At 31.9% G+C, this 14929-nt stretch overlaps 1 pseudogene; it reads left to right on the top strand.

The window, feature by feature from the left end:
* Positions 1-4935: 4935 nt before the first annotated feature.
* LOC121227980 (NAC domain-containing protein 21/22-like) lies at positions 4936-9618 on the top strand (annotated as a pseudogene).
* The last annotated feature ends 5311 nt before the right edge of the window (positions 9619-14929 follow it).

The following is a 14929-nucleotide window of genomic DNA, read 5'->3' as shown; positions in this document are numbered from 1 at the left end:
GGCTCTTAGGCATTCCAAAGCTATTTAAACACTTGAGGAGGCACTTAGGAAGGGGGATGCAGAGTAGGAAGCAAGGAATTACTCAAGGAAAGCCGATTGATCCATCTAAAGAGCCGGATTCATCATCAAGACTGGAGATCTCCCTTCAAGTTCCTTCAGGAGTTTTGGGTTTTCTTATGTTTTGTTATCTTTATGCTTTTGAGATGTTTTCTTTCATAAATATGAACTAAACCCCTAAATACCTAAGGGGAATGAAACCTAAGACAGATCTTATTATTATCTGAATTGTATGATAAATATTGGACTTGTTCTTAATTATGTGTTCTTAATTCTTGTTTTGATATTCCAGGATATTGATTCAAGTTAAGCTCTTATTTAGAAGAGGAATAGACCCTGTCTAAGAGTAAATTTATCATAATTAAGTGGAGTTGATTGCGCGCCTAGAGATAGGGTGACAAGATTTTTTCAGATTAGGGTGAAACCTAATAAGGGAATCCATAGATCGAGTTAATGCAATTCTAGGGTGTTAATTAGAAAGAGATTTCAATTATTCAACCTAGGGTTAGACGTTATTAGTGTCGAGAGAGATAATAATATAACTTAGAGATTTCTACGGATCAAGTCAAATGAATAAATCGTCTGATTCAGAGTCAAATAACAAGTGAAGTCTAGGTGGATTTGTCCTTAGGTATTGTCTCAATCAATCGAATTTTCCCAAAAGTATTTTCCCAAGTTTTTCTTTCTGTGCATTCTTAGTTAGTAATTAGTTTAGACAACCAAACCTCTTAAATTTTAGGCTAGATAATAAAAAGGAAGTAAATACTAGTACTCATAGTTCGTTTGGGTTCGACAATCCGGTCTTGTTGAACTATACTACTGTTTGATAGGTACACTTGCCTTAATCGTGATAATAAGTTAGTCTCAAGAACATTTCATTTATAAATCTTTAAAACCTGTTACGAATATCATGCATCAATTTAGTTTTCACATAATGTTATATTATCCATTTGGACTTTGATGATTTGGAAAAAAAATTTTCTACGTGACAAAATTCACTAACAGTGTTAACACTAGTTACCGTAATAAAACATATATTGATAGTTCAATTACCACATTAAACATTCTATAAAAGTACAAGTATCATGATAAAACACATTAAACAATTATAAAATAAAGCACCACATTAAATATTTTATAAAAATAAAAATATCAAATGTCACTTTATCCCTCATAACAATAACCAAAATTAAACTTCTATTTTAATACAATAATATATAATACTAATACTAAAAATTCTATGCAAATCATCTTAATTTATCAACTACATTTTTTAAAATTATTGGCCATGTATTTACAAAAATTATATATTAATGTTGTTATTTTATTCAATAATTTCCCTTTATTAAGATAATGTTTGATAAATTAAGTGTTAAATAACTAAGTATTGAATTTAGGTTATAAAATTTATTTATTATATTTTTTAAAATTAAGTAAAGAAAATTATTAGACTGTTTGATAAATGTAATTTTTTAAATTTTAAAGATAAAATATTTAAAAGATAATGTTTAAAGAAATAAAATAAAATAAAAAGAATTACAAAAATTCTACATTAAGTGACAAACAACTTATTATCTACTTATCATTTTCCACACCTTTTTATTGAAAAAATTATATCATTTGTTTTTTTATTATAGATTACCTTAATAAATTAAATCATTGAAAAATATTAAGTTTTGTTCATTTATATTTTTAATGGGTTATCAAACAATGCCTAATTTTATCAAAATACTTTCAATTTTATCCGCATAATTACAAAAACTAAAATTATAATATTTTTAACCTGTCACTAATAAACTTTTTCAATTTTAAAATATTTCTTTTAATTTTATTACATAAAATCAAAGCAAATCATATTAAATCAACACATTAAATATTATAACATATTAGTAGATTTTTTTTACCTAAAGAAATTATTATAGATCCTTCGTACCATATAGGATATGGGCCCAACCAATAAAATTAAAACATGTGAATATTTTTTTACATGTCCTTGTTACACATGGATATTTTTGAATGCCAACTACAAAAATTTTTTGAGTTAGGTCATCCGCCCAGACTGAAAGGCTCGCTGAAAAAGTTAGAGAATTTAGGTAAAAATATAGGTACAAAAAATGAGTTTAGACAAAAATAAGGCCCGCTTTTTAAATGAATTGAGCCTTGGGTAAAATTTTTTGGCCTGGCCTAGGCTCGGCCCAACCTAAATTTGCCTAAATTTTTCACTATTGCTTTGTTGTTCTTTTGCTGTTGTTTGTTGTCATTGTGATGTTTTGCTATTATATTTTTATTGTTTTGTTGTTATTGTTTGAATATTATATAACTCTTATTTTGTTGGATTTACTTGCTAAATTGCAACTATCTCAATATTATTTAAATTTAAAGATTTTTTTAATATATTTTCAATTTGTTTAGAAATATTTATTTTAATATTTTTAATGTATTTGGTATATTATATTTTTTAAATTTATTTTTATATAAAAAAATTTAATGCAAGCAGGTTGAACTAAGTTCAAGTTTAACATTTTTTTTATTTAAGTTAAGTTTAGACAAAATTTTATACTCATTTCTCAAATTGGGTCGAACTCAAACTTAAAAAATAAGTTTAAACTTTTACATTAGCTCGACCCAAATTGGACCTGGCCAAATGCATGAGATCTAGCTTCAAAGATTAACTCCTTTCTCTCCCCTAAGCCTCTGATTCTACTGCACCATATTTATAACAACTAAGCTTTAATTTAATCGAAAAATTCTCCAAAGAGAAAGCAATGGTTCTTTTTGGCAGGGTTTTGGTTTCACCATTGTGTGCAATGTTGCTTTAAAATCATAATCATGTTTCTCTCTTTCACATTATTCTTATAAAATACACCCGTCAGCGATTATGGTGTGGTTCATTGAAACAAATTTAAAAAAAAAAAAAAAGCAACCAGATCTATTAGCCTTTTCCATCAGATAAAAACCAGCTTTTAGATAATAATCTTCCCCCAAAAAAATTACAATGCAAACAATAGAAAGAATGAAATTAGGAGCTCAAAAAACAAAGCATTATACTGGGAGGTCCAAACAAAACGATGAACCACCCAAATATGAATAGTCAACTATGTATGTAGCATTCAAAAAAAAGATTTAAAGAAGCTTCTATCTTGACATTTGCAATTGAAGTGAAAATGATAAAAATATTTTCAATTGAAAACTCAGAAGAGTAACTTTGATTACTTACTGTCAAGATATTGGCTATCCAGAGTGAAGGTAAAAGAAAGGAAATGAAAATCGACAAAGAAACGAGACAAGAGGGAGAATGTCAAAAGACATTACCCCTTAAAACTATCGTAGATCGATCCAAGGACCCAATTGATCTGTCAGCTTTCTATGCTTTCACGACCTAGAAAATGGAGTTCTCTTATCACTCTCTGTTGGTTGATTCATGGATCCAATACATTCGTGGTTATTTTTTTTTTAAGGTTTAGACTAGATAATTCAATGACTACTATGTGTGCTGACAATATGCTCCAATGATTGTGAATTTTTTTGTCCTTTACTTTGTATCGGAGTTACAAAAGGATTAGAAGAATTAGTCATTAAGATTGCAAAAATATGGACATGTTTTAATTTTATTGGTTCGACCCATAGGATATGATCCAAAGGGTCAATCTAATAATTTTTCACAAAACAGTTATTTGCCTATTTAATGCCATATATTTATGAATACTCCTTGTCACCTAAACGGTAATCTTAATTACTTCGTTAATCATTCATTTACTATTATTTTAAAATTTTCATGCTATCAAAATAAATAATTGAATTTATCATTTTTTTAGTACTTCAAATTAACTCAAATATGTAACACATCAAATCTCATATGATAGTCTGATAGTCAAAGGTGTTTATTGTCTCAGGTGTGGCTTGAATTTGAGCTGTACCAGTCGCATTTATTATCTGGGCTTTATTTTGTTATTGTAATTCACTTTATATCAATAAAATTCATTGTTGTAATCACGCAATAAATTACTTATATGAAAAGAAGAAACAATATTTTCCATATTTTTAAAACTATAAAAATACCATACAATAAAATTTTTAATTATTTAAATTTTAAATAATTCACACTATCAACTTATACATTACACAAGTGTATATAAACTAGTTAAAAGAATATAAGATACTTGTTGAATATGAAAAAGAACCCACTTCAAAGGGTATAATATCAAGAAGTATAATAATTTAAAATTTATTATTTCAAGGATTTAATAATAGAAAAAAGTAATAAATATTTTTTAAAAGAATTTATATATATAATTACTAGTGATGACTATCGTCAGAATAAATGAAAAATAAGATGTATAAAAATTTTCATTGTAGGATTTTTAGTGTATGGCAATTGATTGGTAGTATTGAGAATTAATTGAAATATGGGTTGTAGGAATTTTTTTTTTTTACCCTTTACTTGTAATAGCATAGTAAAATGAAAACAAAAAGGTGGGTGTTGTGATTTTTATAAATATCTAATTTTAAGAATTTTCATTATAATTTTTATCATAATTATATATAATTAAAAATAAAATATTGAAGAAACTATCACTTTTTAGTAGTTAAAAATTGAGTTCACAATTACAAAGGTATGGGTAAAACAAAATGTAAATTATTGGATTTGATGAGGCCAGCATAAATTCTTTTCCCCATTTAATTTGGTTGTATGGGCCAACTTTATAATGAGAGGTTCTCTTTTTCCTTTAGAATTTTACAGGAATGAAAAGGACACAATGACGAAAGAGGGTTTTGAATAATTACAATTTAGAAGATTATACATATATATACAAAAACCAGCAGGTTGGCAACAATTGCCAAATTGCTGATGATAGCTGAGGTCTTAAATCATCCAAATAATTAACACCTAAGCCTCTGTATCCATTTTACCTATTTGACTTAACTTGTTTATTTATTCTCCTAAGGCTTCCCCCTTCTTCCCTGCCTTCTCCTTATCTAGAGCAGACCTTTTATTCTCAAATACCTCATTTTTGCAAAGCCAATTTTCTTTCTGTGTTTGCCTCTATTGAAACTTTAAAAATATGAGTAACATAAGGTTGGTAGAAGCCAAGTTGCCAACAGGGTTCAGGTTCCATCCTAGAGATGAAGAGCTTGTTTGTGATTATTTGATGAGGAAGGTGGCTTTAACTGATACCTTCCAACTCATGATTGAAGTTGATCTCAATAAGTGCGAGCCCTGGGATATTCCTGGTATGATCAGATTTATCATATGATTTAATTATGTTAGGTAAACTACACCATTAGTCATTAAATTATAAGTAAGTTTTTGTTTTAGTCATTTAACTAAAAAGAGTTTCAATTTGATCATTGAACTATTCAAAAAATTTTATTTAAGTCATTAGGCTGTTAAAATCAATATTTTATGCCTTTCTCTATTTGTAATGCTTACACTAATCGAAAGCTCTCTTTCCCCTTCTCTTTTACAGTTTAGTTTTTTTTTTCATGAAACAACTTTAGACGTCATAAATTTGTAAACCAAAATTCAAACAGTTTTTTTCTTTGATGTTCGACATTGGCTGTCAAATCGACTTGAATCTAAGATATGTTCTACTTGTCGATGGGCACTGATCCACTTCACCAATCATCAAATCATTATTTGGAGCTCGTTGGCAAAACTTTAAAAAGAAAAACTTAACAATCCAGTGACTTAAATAAAAACTTTTGAATAATTAAGTGATAAAATGAAAGCTTACCCATAATTTAATGAGGAATGGTATAATTTACCCTTTTATGTTTTCTGTTTCTAAATTTAGTGAAGATAGTCTTTGAGCATGAAATATAGGCATGCATCCATCAAATTTCTTTCATCTAATTCTTCACGGGTTTTACAAGAATATTTTCATTTTTTGCATTCCATGACTGATACAAATATAATTGATTTTTTTTTCCAATTCTTAATATATTTAAGAGATCATATTTCATGTCAATATTAAAATATGTGTCCAATATAATATTAGATATGAATCTCATAAGAGAAAATTAATATATATATATATTTGAGTGACAGGCAAATCAAGGATATGTTTCAGTTTATGTTCATGTTTTCCATTTTGTGTGGTGGGAAAATGTCTACATTCAGACATAGTTCTTAACGAAATTAAATAAAACGTCTTTCTTGGTTATAGCAATGAACTTGATATACATATTATGAAAATATATTTACTATTATCATGAATATCTCTTTTTCTTTTTTCTTTTTCTCCTTTTTTTTTTGGGTACAAAATTGTCAAAGAATATTAATGGACTCCGAGAATTACCACTACTTTTCTACTAATTACTCTTAAGAAAACAAGTAAAAAAAATTAATCAGTAAACTAAAATACCTTGCTTCAAATATAAACCCTAGTTTAATATAATATAGTAAACTAAATACTAAATTTACATGAATAATTTCTAATTAAAATTTGACAGCTTTGATTAATTAGTTTAGCTTAAAATCAATAATTTTAGGATAAAATATATTATAATTCCACGAACTTTTCACAAATTTAGAAATTAACCTTATATTATTATTTTTAGAAATTTAATCTCTATTTTTTAAATTTTAAAATTATATAAATTTATTAATTTCCAGAGGGAGCAGGGCCTGCTTCCCCTCCCGCTGTCCTTGCTTAAAGCATATTTTATCCATAATTTTAATAGTAAATTATATTTTCATAAGATTTTCTATTACATAATGGCCAGACCCATTTAAAATCGGATTATTTGTCTAGCTCGTTTGGGTCATTTTTTTTATAGTTATTTTAGTTGATTAAACCAGAATTATTATTTAATAATTTAATTATAAATATATAAATATTATTATTATTGGTGTGAACCAGTTGAAAACCAAATTGGAAAAAAAAGATTGTAACTTTTTTGATATCGCAATCTAGCTCGATGGATCAACAAGTTTAATAATAACTAGTTGAGCTGTATTGAAAAGTCTTGAATCTCTAAATTAATAAAACAAAATCGACAGTGTTTTGGCATTGTTACAATCCAATCAAAAGTCTTTTCATCTCATCAACGTTGATAATTAAATAATTTAAAAACAGTGGTGGGAATTACTTATATTCACGCGTACTACACGTGTAAGCAAAGTAACCCCTTTTTGTCTTCTTGGCAAATTACCATTATTATCTTCACTAATTCTCCATTAATACGGAAATTGACCACTCAACAATTAGGTCAGCTATTTTAAGCCACTAATCAAACTATTTTTTTTTATGCATATTAATCTGGATTTTGGACTGCCAAGTGTTTATCACCTCAATTAGCCTTCACAATTATTTCTTGGATTTTATAATTTACCCAAAGAATATTTAAATTTCAATTACACCCCCAAGGAAATCATCGGGTTCAATAATTCAACATTAAAATATTAATAAATTTATTTTTTATCATTAAATTTTAAAAAAATTAAAAAACGATTATTGAATTATTAATAAATTTACAGTTTCATCATTAAACTATCTTTATATTTGTAATATCACTTCTTAAAAAATAATTAATTTATATATATTCGTTTTGGAAATTATTAAATTTATTATAGAAACGGCTCGGGTGAATAGCAAGGAATGGTATTTTTACAGCCAAAGAGATCGAAAATATGCAACAGGATTGCGAACGAATAGGGCAACAACGTCAGGGTACTGGAAGGCCACTGGGAAAGATAAGGCTGTCCATAGCAAAGGCACCATTGTTGGGATGAGGAAAACCTTGGTGTTCTACCATGGTAGGGCTCCCAGTGGAACTAAATCTGATTGGGTCATGCATGAATTCAGGCTTCAACCAACCTTCAGCGTCTCCACTTTCAAGGTACCTTACACTTATACATTGCTTCCAATCTATAAACGTTATTTTTATAATTGATATTTTAATAATCAAATTTATAAATTCATCAATATCCTTATATTTTTCATGCAAAGTTTCAACTTCATTGTATAAAATATTATGAAAATACCTCAAATTAATTCAATTTTATATTACTGTAATTTACATTACTAACGTATAAAATTTATATAAAATTGATTATAATAAAAAAAAGGAGTTTCAGTCAAATTTACAATCAAAGAATCACCTTTTATTTTTTTTTTTAAATTATAAAGTCTTTAATCTCTGCATGAATCTTGGGGGCATTTTGCAATTTAAAACTATTAAATATATGTCAAAGTCAGATCTCTCAACGAGTTTTTTTTTTGTATTTTTAAATACCACAAGGCGACTAATTTTTTATTTGATTGTTTTTCTTAGTTTTATTATATTGTTAAAGAAACTGTCCTTTTTTGTGTTTTATTTAAATTAGTATCTATTACCCATAATTTTTATTAAATTGGTTATTTATTTATGTCAAATTATATATAATCACATAAATTTTTTAAAAAATTGATTGTATTAATTATTTGAATTAATTAATAACATTAAAAATATAAAGACTAAATTATGTTAGAAATTAAAGTGTAGAGATTAAATCTCAAATATAGACATTAGAGAGACCAAAATTACAATTTAGCTATTATTACAAAATGTAAAAAAAAAAGATTAAAAGAAAGTGAGCATCAGTGGTAGGGGCGGCCAGCTCATCTAAAATGAAAAATTTTCCATTTAGGTCATTTTATAATTTATAAAATTTTAAATTTATAATGATAAAATTACACTTTGACGCTTAAAAATGATAAAATTTTAATTTAATCCTTTACAAATTATAAAGATTTAGATTATTAAAATAATAAAATTATATTTTTACTATTGTTAAAATATATAATTTATTTTTAATCCCCTAAAAGATTTTCTGTCTTCACCCTCAATGAGCATAGGAAAAGTTTGTGTTGATTTTAATGTCAAAATTTGATTTTGTTGTTATAATTACATCAAATTATGCTCGTTTAAAATTAATGATACAATTCTCATTGTTTGGTCATTTTGAAACTTGTAGGAAGATTGGGTTTTATGTCGAATGTTACACAAAACCAAGGAAATTGGTAAAAAACCTAGTAGCATGGAAAGCAGTTATGATGACATAGGTTCTTCACCTCTTCCACCATTGATGGATTCTCTCATCAGTTTTCATCAACCAAATTTAGATTATAAGTATGAGCAGCAAGTGCCCTGATTCTCCAATTTGTTCCCAAACCAAAGGAACACTATTTTCACCAATATGGACCCAAATATGCCGAAAAAAACACAAACAGCTGTTGGACAAATAACCATCAATGTGGCATGCTTAGACTCTTTCCCTTGTGACAAAAAAAGTGATCAAAGCTATGCTGAATCATCTTAGCAAAATGGATACCTATCTTAATGTGAAGGAACCATTGAGCTTTGGAGAAGGAAGTTCAGATTAGAGCTATTTATCTGAAGTTTGGAATTAATGCCTAAACTACATAGTCATGGTTGTATAAAGTTAAATTACAAACTTAGGGCATATCTGTTTCCCATTAAAGCATCATACACTTGTTTCATAATACTTTAATATTGATCTTAAACTGGAAAATTGTAAATGGTTTCATGTGGAGTACGATTTTGTTTTTAATTTCACTTAATTTCATTATCTTCATTTGAGGCCAACCAGTTTATTCTTACACCATTTCTCCATCTAAATATTTATTTTGAATCTAACACAGGGATGAGAAACAGGTGCCATCCTTGGATCTGCAGCAACCCATAAAATGCATGAGGGGGAAAGTGTAAACTTTTAGTCGATATTATAGATCCAGTCAAAAATTAAGTGGTCTAATTTAAGAAATTAAATTATTTATTTTAATAAAAGTTAAATTTTGCCGATTGAATGTTATCTCAATTGAGGTTGTTGCTATTGTAATGACTAAAAGAACGTGGGTTCAAGTGTTTTTAACCGTATGTTTTTCTCCAATTTAAAGGTTTGAGGGTTTTATGGGTAGAAATAAGAATTGCATCAAAAAGGAAAGTTAAATCACATTCATTTGTTAGGTTATTTGATGGACATACTAGTGTCATGGGTTGTGCATGGGAGCCCGCAACCATGACGACCATGATGAACTTGTACGACCCATCGTATTTAAAGGAGGTCATTTGGCCCAATCAAACTGGTCCGTTGCTTGGAAAGATTGAAAGCCCATCTCTGAAGCTTGGCAAATATGGAAGGTGGTCTTCAAAGATATGTGATCCTAGACATTAAATGTAATCTTTAGAAGATACGATTTTGTAATCTTAGAGATTTGATATCTAGATAGCTTTTAATCTTAGCCATTGATGTATTTTGATCTATACCGTTGATTTTGGGAGGCTCAACTATAAATAGAAGCCTCTCCCCCTCATTGTAATTCATTCAGTTATTAATAGAATTTTGAGAGCATTTACTCAAACTTTTCTCCCAAGTGTTCTTGGTTTTCTATGACTTTTGTTCATCTTTCAAGTTCGTTTTTACTTTGTTATTTTGTTGTTCTTCGTTGGTGCCTTAGAGGAATCCTGTTGAATCCTCAATTATTGCGAGTTAGGCTAATTTAGGCCTCTCTTTTTTTTTTACAAAGAAACCGTCTAAGGCTGCACGGATTGCATGGGAAAAATTTAAGTCCGTGATAGTTGGTATCCGAGCTAGCGTTTGAAGGCACCGTTGAAAGATATCAAAAGAAGTTGCTGAGAATGTTGAAGGAATGGAGACCCGTGGGAGGGCTAGAAAAGCTAGTTATTTTAGGGACATACTGTCGGCTTTGGAAGATCGAGTCATCACTCTCGAGGAATCTGTGGGGATGTCAAGGATAGGATTGATGATATGGACAAAAGGGTCAATGATGGGTTGCTGTCCATGAAGGAGCAACTTAGAGATTATGTGTTGGACTCTGTTGAAAAGCTGACTAGTATGGATGATGCTATTGAGGCTATAACGATAGCCTTGAAAGAGAAGATTGCAGAGCTCAAGCGTGAGCTCACAATCTATAAGGCTACTTTGGGCAATGGAGGGTTAGCCGTTGTCACACCCAAGCCTAGTGTGGATGTTCCCAAGCCCAATGAGTTCAAGGAAACAAGGTCTACGAGAGATGTGGATAACTTTCTGTAGGGAATCGAGCAATCCTTATGTGCCAAAGGCATCAAGGACGATGCCACTAAGGTAATTACTGCTGCTATGTATCTTATTGACGTTGCTTTGTTGTGGTGGCATCGTAGGTCCACCAATTTGAAACGTAGTGAGACGAAATTGGGACTTGGAGGAGTTCTAAAGTGAGTTTAAAGCACAGTTTTATCCAGAGTATGCCAAGGATGAAGCTGAAGCAAAGTTGCATCGACTTGCGCAACAAGGCACTGTGGGGGAGTATGTACAGGAGTTTAGCAAACTCATACTTCCACTATCAGATATGGGTGAGAAATAGGCATTCTTTTCCTTTATGGATGGGTTAAAACCATAAGCGAAGTAAGAGTTGTAACTCTAAGGAGTCCAAAAGCTTACCAAGACCATCTCTATGACAAAATCGTTTATCAAATTTGGTGGAAAGAAAGACAAGTCTGAGTCTTCCAAGCCTAAATTCAAACCAAAGGGCAATGGTGGGGGAGACAAAGAAAGACCCACTAGGAATGGCAACGATAAGAAGCCTTGGAATAAAAAGAAGAATGGGCTCATAAGTTGCTTCCATTGTGATGGTCCACATATGATCAAGGACTGTCTGAAGAAGGTCGTACTCTCTGCTATGGAAGCAAAAGAGGAGTTCTATGAGGATGATAATAATCTTGGTTCGATACTAGGGGGTCTTGAAGACAAAAAGAGTCATGGGCTGATGTTTGTAGACATCATGGTTGCCAGTAGAAAATTGAATGTGCTTGTTGACACATGTGCATTTGATTTGTTCATGTCCGAAGAGGCTGCGCGTAAACTTGGCCTCGAGATCCAACAAGAGTAGGGCTAGATCAAAACAGTAAACTTAGAAAACATTCCAATCAAAGGGGTTGCAAAGGGAATGGATCTCCAACTTGGCGATTAGACCGGTAAGGCATCCATTAAGGTAATACCACTTAATGACTATGATTTGGTGGTTGGATTAAGTTTCCTTGACCGGGTTAATGCGCCTAGTGTTCCTTCTGGTAATTACATGGTGATTTAGGATTCAAACCATCAATGCATGGTAAGAATGACAAGGAAAGAAAGCGTGGAAAGAAAGACCTTATCGGCAATCCAATCTGCTAAAGGAGTACGTAGAGATGAAGTCTCCTACATAGCCACCTTGAAAATCAAGAAAACTATTAAGTCTGTTGGTAAGATCCTAAAAAAAGTGGGCCAATTGTTGCAATCTTTTTGAGATGAGATGCTTGCCCAGTTGCCTAAAAGTTTTCCACCCAAGATTGAGGTGGACCACAAGAGCGACCTAGTGTCCAACATGGTACCGCCAGTAAGGGCCCCATATCATGTCTCCGCCAGAATTAGAAGTGCTGTAGAAATAATTGAATGAGCTTTTAGATGCAGTATTCATTAGGCCATCTAAATCTCCATATGGTGCACCAGTATTGTTTCAAAAGAAACATGATAGGTTGTTAAGAATGTGCATCGATTATCGAGCTTTAAAAAAGATCACTGTGAAGAATAGATACCCTATTCCTCTTATTGCAGATTTGTTTGATCAACTTGGTAGTACGAGATGGTTTACCAAGTTGGATTTGAGATCGAGGTACCATCAAGTTCAGATAGCTGAGAGGGACGAAGCAAAGATAGCTTGTGTGACGCGATATGGTTCACATGAGTTCATTGTAATGCCCTTCAGACTTACGAATGCCCCAGCTGCATTCTGCAACGTCATGAATAAGGTACTTCAACCTTTCCTTGATTGTTTCATGGTTATTTAACTTCATATTATTATGGTGTATAGTAAGTCTCTTGAGGAGCATGTAGGACACTTGAGGAAAGTGTTCCAAACTTTGAGGGAAAATAAGTTGTTCGTCAAATAAAAGAAGTACTCATGTTTCCAACAAGAAGTGCCATTCCTAGGCCACATTGTGAGAGGTGGCAAGATCCGAATGGATGAGAACAATATTTAGGCTATTGTTAAGTAGGAGCCTCTAACCAAAGTGATGGAGTTGAGATCTTTCCTTGGGTTGATGAATTATTATCGACGCTTCATCGAAAGCTACTCTAAGATTACCACATCTTTGATGGACATGTTGAAAAAGAGGAAGGTATGGGATTGCAATTCGCAATGTGACAGGCCTTTAACTAATTAAAGCAAGTGATGACATGGAGCCTGTACTTTCTTTGCTGAATTATTCAAAGCGTTATGAGGTATGCACAGAGGATCGGATTATGCCATTGGAGGAGTACTAATGCAAGATGGGCATCCAATTACTTTTAAGATTCAAAAGCTTAATGAGACGGAGCAAAAGTATATGATCCAAAAAAAGGAGATGACTACTGTGGAGATATTATTTACTGGGTTCCAGGTTCATGGCCCTTACCGATAATGTCACCAACAGTTATTTTCTAATCCAGAAAAAATTGTCTCCGAAACAGGCTCGTTAGCAAGTTTTCCTAGTGGAGTTTGATTTCACAATGGAGTATAACTTGGGGAGTGCCAAAATTATGGCTGATGCGCTTAGCGAAAAGATAGAGTTTGCGGCAATCAGCCAACCTAATGGTTCCTTATTGGAATGCATTTGATAGGGATTTTCCCATGATCCCACAGCCAAAAATTTGATTGAGCTTGCCAAGAAAGGGAAAACGAGGAGATTTTGGCGTGATTGGGAGCTGCTATACACTCATGGGCATTGTCTCTATGTGCCTTACTATGGAAAATTGCGCAAGAAAGTGATGAAGGAATGTCATGACTCGAGATAGGTGGGCCATCCAGGGATGCACCGAACCTTGGCCCTTTTGGAGGATCATTATTATTGGCCTCATATAGGTGATGATGTAGAGACCTATGTGAAAACTTGTCTAGTATGCCAACAAGACAAGGTTAAGTTAAAGAGTTCAACCGGTTTGCTACAACCCTTGCCCATTCTGAAAAGTCTATGGGAGAGTGTATCCATGGATTTTATTGTTGGTTTGCCTAAGTCTGATGGGTTTGTGAGTATTCTTATTGTGGTGGACAGGTTTTCGAAGTACGCAACGTTTATTCCAGCTACCATAGAGTGCCCTACTGAGGAGGCAGCCTATTTATTTCTTAGACACGTGGTGAAATACTGAGAGAATGCCACTATCTATTATCAGTGATCGAGATGGACGATTCATGAGCTGGTTCTGGACGGAGTTGTTCAAGTCAATGGGCTCAGACTTGAACTTTTCCATGAGCATACATCCGCAAACCGATGGGCAAATCGAACTAGTGAATGCCTTGTTGGATACATATCTTCAGCACTATGTGAGTGCCACATAAAGGGATTGGCCTTAGTTGTTGGATGTGGCCAATTTTCATACAACTTGCAACGAAGTGGAGCCACGAACCAAAGGTCGTTCGAGATAGTGACGGGCCAATAGCCACTCACACCCAACACTATTGCGACATGTTATACAGGACCAAATTCGGCAGCTTATCGATTTACGAAGGATTAGAAAAAGAAGAATAACTTAATTAAGGCTTGTTTATATAAAGCAAGTAAGTGCCACAAGAAGTGGGCCGATTAGAATAGAAGAGATGTGCAATTTTAGATGGGTGACTCAGTCCTTGCCAAACTACACTTGATTTTGCAATATACGGGTTTGTACAAGGGGCTTGTGCGAAGGTATGAGGGTCTGTTTCGAGTTTGTGAAGAACGTAGGTAATGTGGCCTACAAGTTTGAGTTTCCAGCAAAGCTCAAAGTTCACCCAGTGTTTCACGTAAGCATGCTTAAGCCATTCTATGGAGATCAAGAGGATCCAAATTGAGGCAAGTCTAAATGAGCACCAATGGG

The sequence above is a fragment of the Gossypium hirsutum genome, chromosome A04 (assembly GCF_007990345.1).
Source record: "Gossypium hirsutum isolate 1008001.06 chromosome A04, Gossypium_hirsutum_v2.1, whole genome shotgun sequence".
Classification (NCBI taxonomy): Eukaryota; Viridiplantae; Streptophyta; class Magnoliopsida; order Malvales; family Malvaceae; genus Gossypium; species Gossypium hirsutum.
This window is presented reverse-complemented; position numbering and strand designations above follow the sequence as displayed.